The following is a 13,420-nucleotide window of genomic DNA, read 5'->3' as shown; positions in this document are numbered from 1 at the left end:
GTGACAAACCCTTTACATGTTGCGTTTATATTTTTGTTCAGTATAACAGAAGCAGTAATATGCATAGTAATAATGGACTGTATTTACACTGTATTTACAAATATGAAGTGGGTAATGGCACTCAGCAGAATTAAGCAATAAGGCCTTTTTTAGGTACTTTGCAACTACTTAGCATGTTAGCTAACCCTTCCCCTAACCAAATCCTAACCCTTTAACCCAACTCCTAGCCCTGACCTTAACCCTAACCCAGCGTTTCCCCAACTCGTTCCTGGGGAGCCCAAGGGGTGCACGTTTTGGATTTTGACCTATCACTACACAGTTGATTCAAATAATCAAAGCTTGATGATTAGTTGATTATTTGAATCAGCTGTGTAGTGTTAGGGCAAAAACCAAAACGTGCTCCCCAGGACCGGGTCTGGGAAACAATGTCGTCGTCGTCCCCCCCCCCCCCCCCCCCCCCTCAGCCTAGCTAACTTTAGCCACCTAGCTAACGTTAGCGTTAGCCACCTAGCTAACATTAGCCACAACAAATTGGAATTGTTAACATACAGTTTAGTACATTTTTAAAATTCGTAACATATTGTACGAATTTGAATTCGTAACATATCATACAAATTGTAAATCGTTACATATCAAACAAAATGGATGATGGACATCCACAAATTAATACATACCATACCAATACATACCGTAACATGTCATATTAATTGGAGTGTCCCGGATGAACATTTACTATGTTATGTCTAACCCTGAATCCAGGTTGCAACATGGGTGTGTCTGTGCACATAACCTACAGTATATACTACTGCAATCCACTGTTGCAATAGTTGACAAGGCTCCTTTTTGTATGCCAATAGCAAACATCTTTCATCTCATAAATCACCCATGACATAGTACACATAGATTTGTTTCTTTGTTAGGAGTGGAAGAGCGATTGAAACCTGTTTTCTGATGTACAAGGACAATTGAGGACACTAGGACTAGAGCAATTTCAAGAATCATTTATTTACCTTGCTGGCGCGTAAACGCCCAGCCAGGTTTTGCGCGTTCGCAGCTTTGGGTGCAGAACATACGAGGCTACGGGTTCTATCTCGCTGTCTCTTCTGTAGGACATGTTCACTGACGAATCCTATATTTGTTTTATTCTCACTGAAGCAGTGCGAACTGTGCTTCGTAGTGGGATGCTGAAAAATCTAAGTCATTGCTGTCGAAAACCTCAACAGTATTAAAGTGCGCGGCACACTGCGGCTCGGAGGATATAGAGAATAGACCCTTGGTGTGGTGGTTTGTCCTGCGGTTACAGGTATGTTTAAAAGACCATCGTCGTCATTCTTGTGCTTTGTATTGAACTCGGTTTTAGGTGAGTGAGAAAGATAGGATGTGAATGAATGTTGTGGCGTTTGAAGGTTATGGGATATGTCAGTTGTGTATGTAATGACAACATGTTGACTACATAGAGATCCTGTTAACTTACTAGAGGAGCTGTGTCATAAAACCTCAATTCCATTATGGGAGAAAATGGCAGCCATCTTGGTCAGGGAGAAATCTAAAACCAGTCTGATTGGAATTAATGGCATAGAGGAGTAGGTGATACATTCCCAGCTTTTACTTAAGAAGGAAAATAAAAGTAAGATGTGGTGTATCAGAAATTGTGTAGTAGATTTATAGTCAACCTAGAATATTGTCAAATAATTATAAATACAGTGTCTTTCCATGTCATTTCAGCAAGCCATGACACCCACCATCTCACATTGTTCTGAAATTGTTTCTGTAATTTATTAAGATAATTGATTGCACCTAAATTTGCCATTTTAATTTATAGGATTCATATATTATTCAGTAAAAATAGTGGACCAAACTTTTTTTAAACAATAACCACGTTTCCATCCACAGTTTCTATGCGAGTAAAGAATAAAAAACCCCAGCTGTAATGGAAACAGGAAGTTTTGTTTCAATTTGATAAATGCAGACAGATAATTTGTTTGTTCAACATGGTGGAATTTCTTTGTGTCGGGAAAATGAATAATGTGAGTAAACTGGGATATGCTTAACACCCCGGACGTCCTATAATCTAAGCTAGATGCCCTCAATTTCACACAAATGATTATGGAACCTACCAGGTACAACCCTAAATCCGTAAACACGGGCACCCTCATAGATATCATCCTGACAAACCTGCCTTCTAAATACACCTCTGCTGTCTTCAACTAGGATCTCAGCGATCACTGCCTCATTGCCTTCGTCCGTAATGTGTCCGTGGTCAAACGACCACCCCTCATCACTGTCAAACGCTCCCTAAAACACTAAAGCGATCAGGCCTTTCTAATCGACCTGGCCTGGCTATCCTGGAAGGATATTGACCTCATTCCGTCAATAGAGGGTGCCTGGTTATTCTTTAAAAGTGCTTTCCTCACCATCTTAAATAAGCATGCCCCATTCAATTTTTATTTTACTAAGAACCGATATAGCCCTAGGATCACTCCAGACCTGATTGCCCTTGACCAGCACAAAAACATCCTGTGGCATACTGCATTAGCATCAAATAGCCCCAGCGATATGCAACTTTTCAGGGAAGTTAGGAACCAATATACACAGGCAGTTTGGAAAGCATAGGCTATCTTTTTCAAACATAAATTTGCATCCTGTAGCATAAACTCCAAAAAGTTCTGGGACACTGTAAAGTCCATGGAGAATAAGAGCACCTCCTCCCAGCTGCCCACTGCACTGAGGCTAGGAAACACTGTCACCACCGATAAATCTACGATAATCGAGAATTTCAATAAGCTTTTTTCTACGGCTGGCCATGCTTTCCACCTGGCTACCCCTACCCCAGTCAACAGCTCTGCATCCCCCGCAGCAACTTGCTCAAGCCCCCCCCCCATTTCTCTTTCACCCAAATCCAGATAGCTGATGTTCTGAAAGAGCTGCAAAATCTGGACAACCATAAATCAGCTGGGCTATACAATCTGAACCCTCTCTTTCTAAAATTATCTGCCGCAATTGTTGCAACCCCTATTAAACCTCTTTCATATCGTCTGAGATCCCTAAAGATTGGAAAGCTGCCGCGGTCATCCCCCTCTTCAAAGGGGGAGACACCCTAGACCCAAACTGTTACAGACCTATATCCATCCTACCCTGCCTTTCTAAGGTCTTCGAAAGCCAAGTTAACAAACAGATCACCGACCATTTGAAATCCCACCGTACCTTCTCCGCTATGCAATCTGGTTTCCGAGCTGGTCATGGGTGCACCTCAGCCACGCTCAAGGTCCTAAACGATATCATAACCACCATCGATAAAAGACAATACTTTGCAGCTGTATGAATCAACCTGGCCAAGGCTTTCGACTCTGTCAATCACCACATTCTTATCGGCAGACTCAACAGCCTTGGTTTCTCAAATGACTGCCTCGCCTGGTTCACCAACTACTTCTCAGACAGAGATCAGTGTGTCAAATCGGAGGGCCTGTTGTCCGTACCGCTGGCGGTCTCTATGGGGGTGCCACAGGGTTCAATTCTCGGGCTGACTCTTTTCTCTGTATACATCAATGATGTCGCTCTTGCTGCTGGTGATTATCTGATCCACCCTCTACGCAGACGACACCATTCTGTATACTTCTGGCCCTTCTTTGAACACTGTGTTAACAAACCTCCAGACGAGCTTCAATGCCATACAACTCTCCTTCCGTGTCCTCCAACTGATCTTTAATACAAGTAAAACAAAATGCATGCTCTTCAACCGATCGTTGCCCGCACCTGCCTGCCCGTCTAGCATCACTACTCTGGATGGTTCTGACTTAGAATATGTGGACAACTACAAGTACCTAGGTGTCTGGTTAGATTGTAAACTCTCCTTCCAGACTCACATTAACCATCTCCATTCCAAAATTAAATCTAGAATCGTCTTCCTATTTCGCAACAAAGCCTCCTTCACTCATGCTGCCAAATATACCCTCGTAAAACTGACTATCCTACCGATCCTTGACTTCGGCGATGTCATTTACAAAATAGCCTCCAACACCCTACTCAGCAAATTGGATGCAGTCTATCCCAGTGCCATCCGTTTTGTCACCAATGCCCATATACTACCCACTGCTGTGACCTGTATGCTCTCGTTGGCTGGCCCTCGCTTCATATTCGTCGCCAAACCCACTGGTTCCAGGTCATCTACAAGTCTTTGCTAGGTAAAGCCCTGCCTTATCTCAGCTCACTGGTCACCATAGCAGCACCTACTCGTAGCACACGCTCCAGCAGGTATATTTCACTGGTCACCCCCAAAGCCAACTCCTCCTTTGGCCGCCTTTCCTTCCAGTTCTCTGCTGCCAATGACTGGAACGAATTGCAGAAATCACTAAAGCTGGAGACTCATATCTCCCTCACTAACTTTAAGCATCAGCTGTCAGAGCAGCTTACAGATCATTGCACCTGTACATAGCCCATCTGTAAATAGCCCACCCAACTACCTCATTTCCTTTATTATTATTTTTTTTTCTTCTCCATTGCACCCCAGTATCTCTACTTGCACATTCATCTTCTGCTCATCTATCACTCCAGTGTTTAATTGCTAAATTGTTATTGTTTTGCCACTATGGCCTATTTATTGCCTTACCTCCCTAATTTTACTTCATTTGCACACACTGTATATAGACTTTTCTATTGTGTTATTGACTGTACGTTTGTTTATTCCATGTGTAACTCTGTAGTTTGTGTCGCACTGCTTTGCTTTATCTTGGCCAGGTCGCAGTTGTAAATGAGAACTTGTTCTCAACTGGCCTATCTGGTTAAATAAAGGTTTTTATTTTATTTTTACATTTCACATTTTTTTTGTATAATTGGAAACTCCTGTATGTGCAGATATTGATATACAGTGCAAAGTATATAGACCCCTTGACGTTTTCCACATTTTGTTACGTCACAGCCTTATTCTAAAATGGATTCAATAAAACATTTCCCTCATCAATCTACACACAATACCCCATAATGACAAATCAAAAACAAGTTTATAGAAATGTTTGCAAATGTATATAAAAAAAAAACATACCTTATTTACATAAGTATTCAGACACTTTGCTATGAGACTTGAAATTGAACTCCGGTGCATCCTGTTTCTATTGATCATCCTTGAGATTTTCTACAACTTGGTCCACCTGTGGTAAATTAAATTGTTTGGACATGATTTGGAAAGGCACATCTGTCTATTTATGGTTCCACAGTTGACAGTGTATGTTAGAGCAAAAAAACAAACCATGAGGTCCAAGGAATTGTCCTTAGAGCTCCAAGACAGGATTGTGTCGAGGCACAGATCTGGGGAGGGGTAATAAAATATTTCTGAAGCATTGAAGGTCCCCAAGAACACAGTGGCCTCCATCATTCTTAAATAGAAGAAGTTTGGAACCACCAAGACTCTTCCTAGAGCTGGCCGCCCGTCCAAACTGAGCAATCGTGAGCGAAGGGACAGTGAGGTGACCAAGAACCTGATGGTCACTCTGACAGAGCTCAAGAGTTCTTCTATGGAGATGGGAGAACCTTCCAGAAGGACAACAATCTCTGCAGCACTTCACCAATCAGGCATTTTATGGTAGAGTGGCCAGATGGAAGGCAGTCCTCAGTAAAAGGTACATGACAGCCCGCAAAGTTTGCCAAAAGATACCTAAAGGACTCTGAGAATGAGAAACAAGATTGAAAGGACTCTGATTGAACTCTTTGGCTTGAATGCCAAGCGCAACGTCTGGAGGAAACCTGGCACCATCCCTACGGTGAAGCGTGGTGGCAGCATCATGCTGTGGGGATGTTTTTCAGTGGCAGGGACTGGGAGACTCGTCAGGATCGAGGAAAAGATGAATGGAGCAAAGTACAGAGCTCCTTGATGAAAACCTGCTCCAGAGTGCTCAGGACCTCAGACTGGGGTGAAGGTTCACCTTCCAAAAGGACAACTACCCTAAGCACACAGCCAAGACAACGCAGGAGTGGCTTCGGGACAAGTCTCAATGTCCAGAGCCCGGACTTGAACCCAATCAAACATTTCTGGAAAGACTTGAAAATAGCTGTGCAGCGACGCTCCCCATCCAACGTGACAGAGCTTGAGAGGATCTGCAGAGAAAAATGGGAGAAATCCTCAAATACAGGTGTTCCAAGCTTGTAGCGTCATATCCGAGAGGACTCGAGGCTGTAATTGCTGAAGCACCTTTGGCAGCTAAGTACTGAGTAAAGGATCTGAATACTTATGTAAATGTGATATTTCAGTTTTTTCTAAACCTGTTTTTGCATGTCCAGTCAATATAATTGACCACAGGTGGACTCCAAGTTGTAGAAACATTTCAAGGATTATCAATAGAAACAGGATGCACCTGAGCTCAATTTCGAGTATCATAGCAAAGGGTCTGAATACCTATGTAAATAAGGTATTTATAAAAAATGTGCAAACATTTCTAAAACCCTGTTTTCGCTTTGTCATTATGAGGTATTGTGTGTAGACTGAGTAAAACAATTTAGTACATTTTGAATAAGGCTGTAACATAACAAAATGTGGAAAAAGGGATGGAGTCGGAGTACTTTCCAAATCCAATGTAATAAATGTCACCCATATGACATTTTTGGCTGATACCGATATCCAATATTTTCCTTGCCAAAAAACCCAATACTTAAAATTTTAGTGGCCTTTTAAGCATTCTAGTATAGTTAAAACACACACATGGACTTAGCGGTCTAAGGCACTGCATCTCAGTGCAAGAGGCATCACTACAGTTCCTGGTTCGAATCCAGGCTGTATCACATCCGGACGTGATTGTGAGTCCCATAGGGCAGCGCACAATTGGCCCAGCATCGTCCGGGCCGTCATTGAAAATAAGAATTTGTTCTTAATAACTGACTTGCCTCGTTAAATAAAGGTTACACACACACACACCACACTGACCAAAAGGTTATTTTGGTGGAATTTACATATGTCCCCATTACCAGTAAAACATAATCAAAACCTATTTCTTTCACTTACTTGCTGTGCTGTTTCGTTGTTCAGTCGTTTCATTCTCAACCAGAATTTCTATGGAACGCCGTTTGGGTCTTTGAGTGTCTAAAAAGATACACGTCAAATAACGCTATTTGACCAATCAGGACCTGAATATGATAATTTAACGCGTTCATTACATTTTTCGTAGTTATTACACTTACACTTGTATTTCATATGTCACAACGATTCATCGATACGTATGCTATGATGCTGGTAAAGTTGTCTTCCACACCTACAGTGCTGGTCATAAAAAAAAGCTAGCTAGCTCATGGATGCAAACAATGTTCTTCCCCAAAAACATAGCAAAACGACAGTCTGTTTCAGTAGCTATTGTTAGCTAGCTAACTATATAGCTAGGTGTCAACATCTAAAATAACCCTAATTTATAAGACAGTTCTTATTTGATTAATGGTGGTTGGTCCCATCTATATGAAGCAAGCCACAATAAGGGTTAGCCTTCAAAATACAAGTACGGCATAATTCTACTCTTTGTATTAATTTGCATCACCTTCAATGACATACTTTTATTTTGAAGCCAAACTGCAAATTCCAGTATTGTGCCTAATCCTTATTGTGGCTAGCTTCACAACACAACGCGGTCCGGTCGCGCCTCATTAGCCAGATGAATCTAGCTGGCTGCTTATAACGTTATCTTTGGGAAACAAGGTTAAGTAGCTGGCTAGCTATTTATTTTCAATTTCAGTAGGCGAACAACAAGTGGCAACTTAGCTAATACTTACTCACAAGGATTCTTAAATCACTGCTAAGAATAATGAAAATGATTGCAGTTTCTACTGGTCATTGTTTTCAGGCTGGTTGTATTGGTGCTAGCTAGGTACCAAGCTAAAGCTAGCTACCCCAGAAGTTGCGGTCGAACAAATGATGCTTTATTACCAATGCGGTATTGTAAACACATCGTTCGTGGCAGGTGTTTGCTTGTTTGCAGAATTTTTTGTACAGCTTTGACAGTGCTACTGTATCTTTTTTGACACGCAAAGACCCAAACGGCGTTCCATAGTATGTATGTATGTATGTATGTCGTGAAGCTAATAGCAGTGACGCTATTACTGTGTAACTTCGGTAGGGCAACATCTGAAAAATAGCGCACTTAGTAGTGTGTACCGGTGCTCGACCAGTCGGCGAAAGCCAACATCGCTCACGACAGAGTACGGTTGATTTTCAAGGGCAATGAATTCATTATCTTGGCTTTAATGGATTTAGCCTTTTAGTTGTCTCACTAAAATGTTCTTACTCTTTCAAATGACTGATCGACTTGTTGTCTGCTCAATCCACACAGCAGACGTGGGCTAGGTTATGAATGCTGTGTTGTACGTGTAGCGCAACATTTTACGTTGCGTCATTACGCCATGTACCTACGTTATAAAGGTATGCACAGTAGCTTTGACATCGGTTTTTAACATCTGCGTTAAACTAGAAATCGGACCGATACCGATGTTGGCATTTTTAGCTAATATCATCCGATTCCGATATGTTCACCGATATATCGTGCATCCCTAGTAATAACCATCATATCGAAGTAAGTTTGGAGTCGAGCAATGATATGGTGTGGTCCTCCTGCTACGACTTGGAAAACCATGCACTTTATTAGGCTACAGATGAAATGAACTTCACAGGGTGGTGAAAGTGATGAGCTTGATGCTCATTTCCAACAAATATTGAGGGTCTTATTCTGGTGACAATTCTGGTCGATGCAGTCAAGCATCAACCATGTCACCAGTTTGGTGGAAACACCCCTGGTGGGAAAATGTGCCCATTTTTCTTTATGCAGATTTTTTTAAATATTCACATGAAATTTGTCATCAATTAGATGGAAACCAAGGCACTGAGTAAAACATGAGGAGTTCAAAGAAATTGTCAAAAGCCACCCAACAACGAGTCAGTCTCCATCTCCACTAACCTGTAAGGATTTTTTCCCTATTAATAATGTAAAATTAACAGCTGTACAGAAAGACTTATGCAATTAAAGCCTTTTAAATCCGGGAAACAATTAAAAAAAATATTGTCGGATATTATTAATCCTAATCAGACAGGTTTTTTACATGGACAATACATTGGAGATAATAAGACAAGTACTGGAAACAATAAAACACTATGAAAAATCGGGGAAGCAAGGCCTGGTATTCGTAGCTGACTTTGAAAAGGCTTTTGATAAAGTACGACAGGAATTTATATATAAATGCCTGGAATAGTTACATTTTGGAGAATCTCTTATACAATGGGTTAAAGTTATGTATAGTAACCCTAGGTTTTAAAATAGTAAATAATGTCTACTTCTCAAAGTATTAAACTGTTGACGTAAAATAAGGTTGTCCACTGTCGGCATATCTATTTATTATGGCCATCGAAATGTTAGCTATTAAAATCAGATCCAACAATTTATATCAAGGGCCTAGAAATCCAGGGCTTAAAAACAAAGGTGTCATTGTACGCTGATGATTCATGTTTTCTTTTAAATCCACAATTTCGATCCCTCCACAGCCTCATAGATGATCTACTTTTTCTACCCTCTCTAGATTACAACCAAATTATGCTACATTTACTATATTACGTATTGGATCACTAAAATATAAACTTTTCCATTACCGTACAGTTGACCAATAAAATGGTCTGACGGTGATAAGGACATACTCGATATTCATATCTCGAAAGAAAGAAATCATCTCATTTCAATACATTTTCATAGAAAGTTAGCAAAAATAGATAAGATCTTGCTACCGTGGAAAGGAAAATACCTGTCTATTTGTGGGAAAATCACCCCTTTAGTCATATCCCAGTTTACTTATTTGCTTATGGCCTTGCCTACACCTAGCGACTTGTTTTTTAAATTATATGAGTAAAATATTACATTTTATTTGGATTGGCAAGCCTGACAAAATGAAACGGGCCCATTTTTATATAATGAATATGAATACGGAGGGCAGAAATTATTAAATATTAATGCATTAGACCTCTCACTAAAGGCTTCAGTCATACAGAAGTTATACTTAAATACGAACTAGTTCTCAAGCAGATTAGTAACAATGTCTCACCCCCTGTTCAAGAATGGTCCTTTTCCCTTTAATCAGATTACAACCTCTTACTTTTGGTTATTTGAAAATGAAATAATCTCCAAAAATATCACTATTTTTAAAACAAGCCATAGAAAGTTGGTTGCAATTACTGTTTAATCCACCAGAAAAAAATAGAACAAATATTACACCAAATATTATGGTTAAACTCAAATATACAAATTTATAAAAAACAATAATTTATAAAAAAGGTAGAATCTCTGTAAATTATATCTAGGCAGAGTTGCAAAGAAAAAGCCATATCTCAGACTGGCCAATAACAAGAAAATATTATCATGGGCAAGAGAACAGACACTGGACAGAGGAACTCTGAACTCAGCATCCCAGAGTCGCCTCTTCACTGTTGACATTGAGACTGTTTTGCGGGTACTGTTTAATGAAGCTGCCAGTTGAGGACTTGTGAGACGTCTGTTTCTCAAACTAGACACACTAATGTACTGGTTAAAGCCAGTTTGCGCCGTTCTGTGAAGAAAGTCGTACACAGCGTTGTACGAGATCTTCAGTTTCTTGGCAGTTTCTCGCATGGAATCGCCTTCATTTCTCAGAACAAGAATAGACTGACGAGTTTCAGAAGAAAGTTCTTTGTTTCTGGCCATTTTGAGCCTGTAATAGAACCCACAAATGCTGATGCTCCAGATACTCAACTAATCTAAAGAAGGCCAGTTGTATTGCTTCTTTAATCAGAACAACAGGTTTCAGCTGTGCTAACATAATTGCAAACGGGTTTTCTAATGATCAATTAGCCTTTTTAAAATGATACACTTGGATTAGCTAACATAACGTGCCATTAGAACACTGGAGTAATGGGCCTCTGTAATGCTGATAATGGGCCTCTGTACGCTTATGTAGATATTTCATAAAAAATCAGCCGTTTCCAGCTATAATAGTCATTTACAACATTAACAATGTCTACACTGTATTTCTGATCAATTTGATGTTATTTTAATGGACACTTTTTTGCTTTTCTTTCAAAAACAAGGACATTTTTAAGTGATGCTAAACTTTTGAACGGTAGTGTATGTCAACTAAGCTTAAAGAATTCTTCTCACGTACCTAACTGATTACATTTGAACTAGGCTTACAGTGAAATTAATTCATTTACATACTTTCAACAAAGGACCCAGTTTCTTATTCTCGTTTATTGCATCTGCCTGTATTTTTTGGACAGAGTATAGTCTATGAACTTTATACTATGTCTAAGCCTCATTTTGTGTGTGTGTAATGGGACACATGATTTATACAGCTATGGAATTCATCATGAGATGAAACAAAATTAATCCTACTGTAGTAAATGTACATCAGATTATAGAATTGTATGATTCTCCCCTTGAAAAAAGCATTAATCAGGTTTTTAAGCCCATAAAAACAATCACCACCGTACTGTATAAAGTATTGTCGTTATAGTACAGTATTGTCAAAGATTTTTTATAACTAAACCAAGACAGATCACATCCTGCCGCTTTCAATCGGAACAAATTAGTAAAATTGGGCAGTACAGGCAAGGAGGTGGGCAGAGCCAAGCATGAGCTTGTGAGATCCTATTGGCGCGATCTAGCAGCGTCTGCATATTTCCGTTGGGGAACGCCTCATCTGTGAAATGCGCGTGTACAATAACTCAATTCGCATTTGCACTCCATCCTAACAAAGAGATTAAAAATAAATCAATTTAGTTCCATCTTCTCCCACTGCCGGACAGTGGGCTCCCTCTCACTATCATATTTGGTAGTGAGTGGAAACTCCAAGCGGATGCTTCACATTTATACATCTCGTGAAATATCTGTCATTGTTCAATCTCTTGTATTGTACTGTACAGTTTTGTCATCATAGTTTCATTTCCTCTTCCTGCTACCTCATCAGTCGAGCAGAGCAGATGAGTGGCTCACAACCGGCAGGTTGCCATAGCAACCCCAGGCCTTCTCCACTTTGACTAGCTTTATTAACCGCATGAGAGCGTTAAACTTTCCCCTCAACAGTCAGATGGAAACATTACACTGGGAGCGCCTCTATCAAAACCCATGAAGATGTTGTTGACGAATACAGTACTGCCTACACCCGTGTGTGTGTTGCTCAGTTGTCTGGGTGGGGGCTGCTCAGTGACCCCAGAGACACTCAATAACATAACAGTATGAGGTGAAACAACAGTAATTTCTCTCTTCCCAGCAGCTCCCTTAGCCTCTCACTTTAGATATAAAACACTACATACACATCATGACCAAAAGTATGTGGGCCCCTGCTCGTCGAACATCTCATTCCAAAATCATGGGCATTAATATGGAGTTGGTCCCCCCCTTTGCTATAACAGCCTCTACTCTCCTGGGAAGGCTTTTCACTAGATGTTGGAACATTGCTGCGGGGACTTGCTCCCATTCAGCCACAAGAGCATTAGTGAGGTTGGGCACTATGTTGGGCGATTAGGCCTGGCTCGCAGTCGGCATTCCAATTCATCCCAAAGGTGTTCGATGGGGTTGACGTCAGTGCTCTGTGCAGGCCAGTCAAGTTCTTCCACACCAATCTCGAAATACCGTTTTCTTTTTCTCCCCAATTTCATGGTATCCAATTGGTAGTTAGTCTTGTCTTATCGCTGCAACTCCCGTACGGACTCGAGAGAGGTGCGTCCTCCGAAACACGACCCAGCCAAGCCGCACTGCTTCTTGACACAATGCCCACTTAAGCCGAAAGCCAGCCGCACCAATGTGTCGGAGGAAACACTGTACACCTGGTGACCATGTCAGCGTGCACTGCGCCCCGCCCGCCATAGTAGTCGCTAGTGTGCGATGGGACAAGGACATCCCTGTCGGCCAAACCCTCCCCTAATCCAGATGGTTCTGGGCCAATTATGCACCGCCCCATGGGTCCCCCTTTCGCAGCCAGCTGCGACAGCCTGGACTCGAACCCAGAATCTCTAGTGGCACAGCTAGCACTGCGATGCAGTGCCTTAGACCACTGCGCCACTCGGGAGGCCCTGAAATACAAACAGAAAAGGGCCTTCCCCAAACTGTTGCCACAAAGAATGGCAACAGTAAGGCCAGAATCGTCTCGAATGTCATTGTATGCTGTAGCGTTAAGATTTCCCTTCACTGGAACAAAGGGGCCTAGTATGAACCATGAAAAACAGCCCAGATCATTATTCCTCCTCCAACAAACTTTACAGTTGGCACTATGCATTGGGGCAGATAGCGTTCTCCTGGCATCCGCCAACCCCAGATTTGTTCGTTGGACTGCCAGATGGTGAAGCATGAGTCCACAACACTCCAGAGTCAAATGGCGTCAAGCTTTACACCACTTCCAGGCTTGTGTGTGGCTACTCGGTCATGGAAACCCATTTCAT

The 13,420-nt window shown here is 41.3% G+C and overlaps 1 protein-coding gene across 1 annotated transcript in view; it reads left to right on the top strand.

Annotated features, from left to right (window-relative positions):
- Window positions 1-1,242: 1,242 nt before the first annotated feature.
- LOC120028293 (rho GTPase-activating protein 32-like) overlaps window positions 1,243-13,420 on the top strand; it is a 52,091-nt gene continuing 39,913 nt past the window's right edge. Inside the window, exon 1 of the mRNA XM_038973488.1 lies at window positions 1,243-1,303. The gene's annotated coding sequence lies outside the window, so the exon portion shown is untranslated. The remainder of the gene's footprint in view (window positions 1,304-13,420) is intronic.

The sequence above is a fragment of the Salvelinus namaycush genome, chromosome 34, assembly GCF_016432855.1.
Source record: "Salvelinus namaycush isolate Seneca chromosome 34, SaNama_1.0, whole genome shotgun sequence".
Classification (NCBI taxonomy): domain Eukaryota; kingdom Metazoa; phylum Chordata; class Actinopteri; order Salmoniformes; family Salmonidae; genus Salvelinus; species Salvelinus namaycush.
The sequence above is the reverse complement of the archived record's forward strand: the minus strand, read 5'-3'. Positions and strand labels throughout refer to the sequence as shown.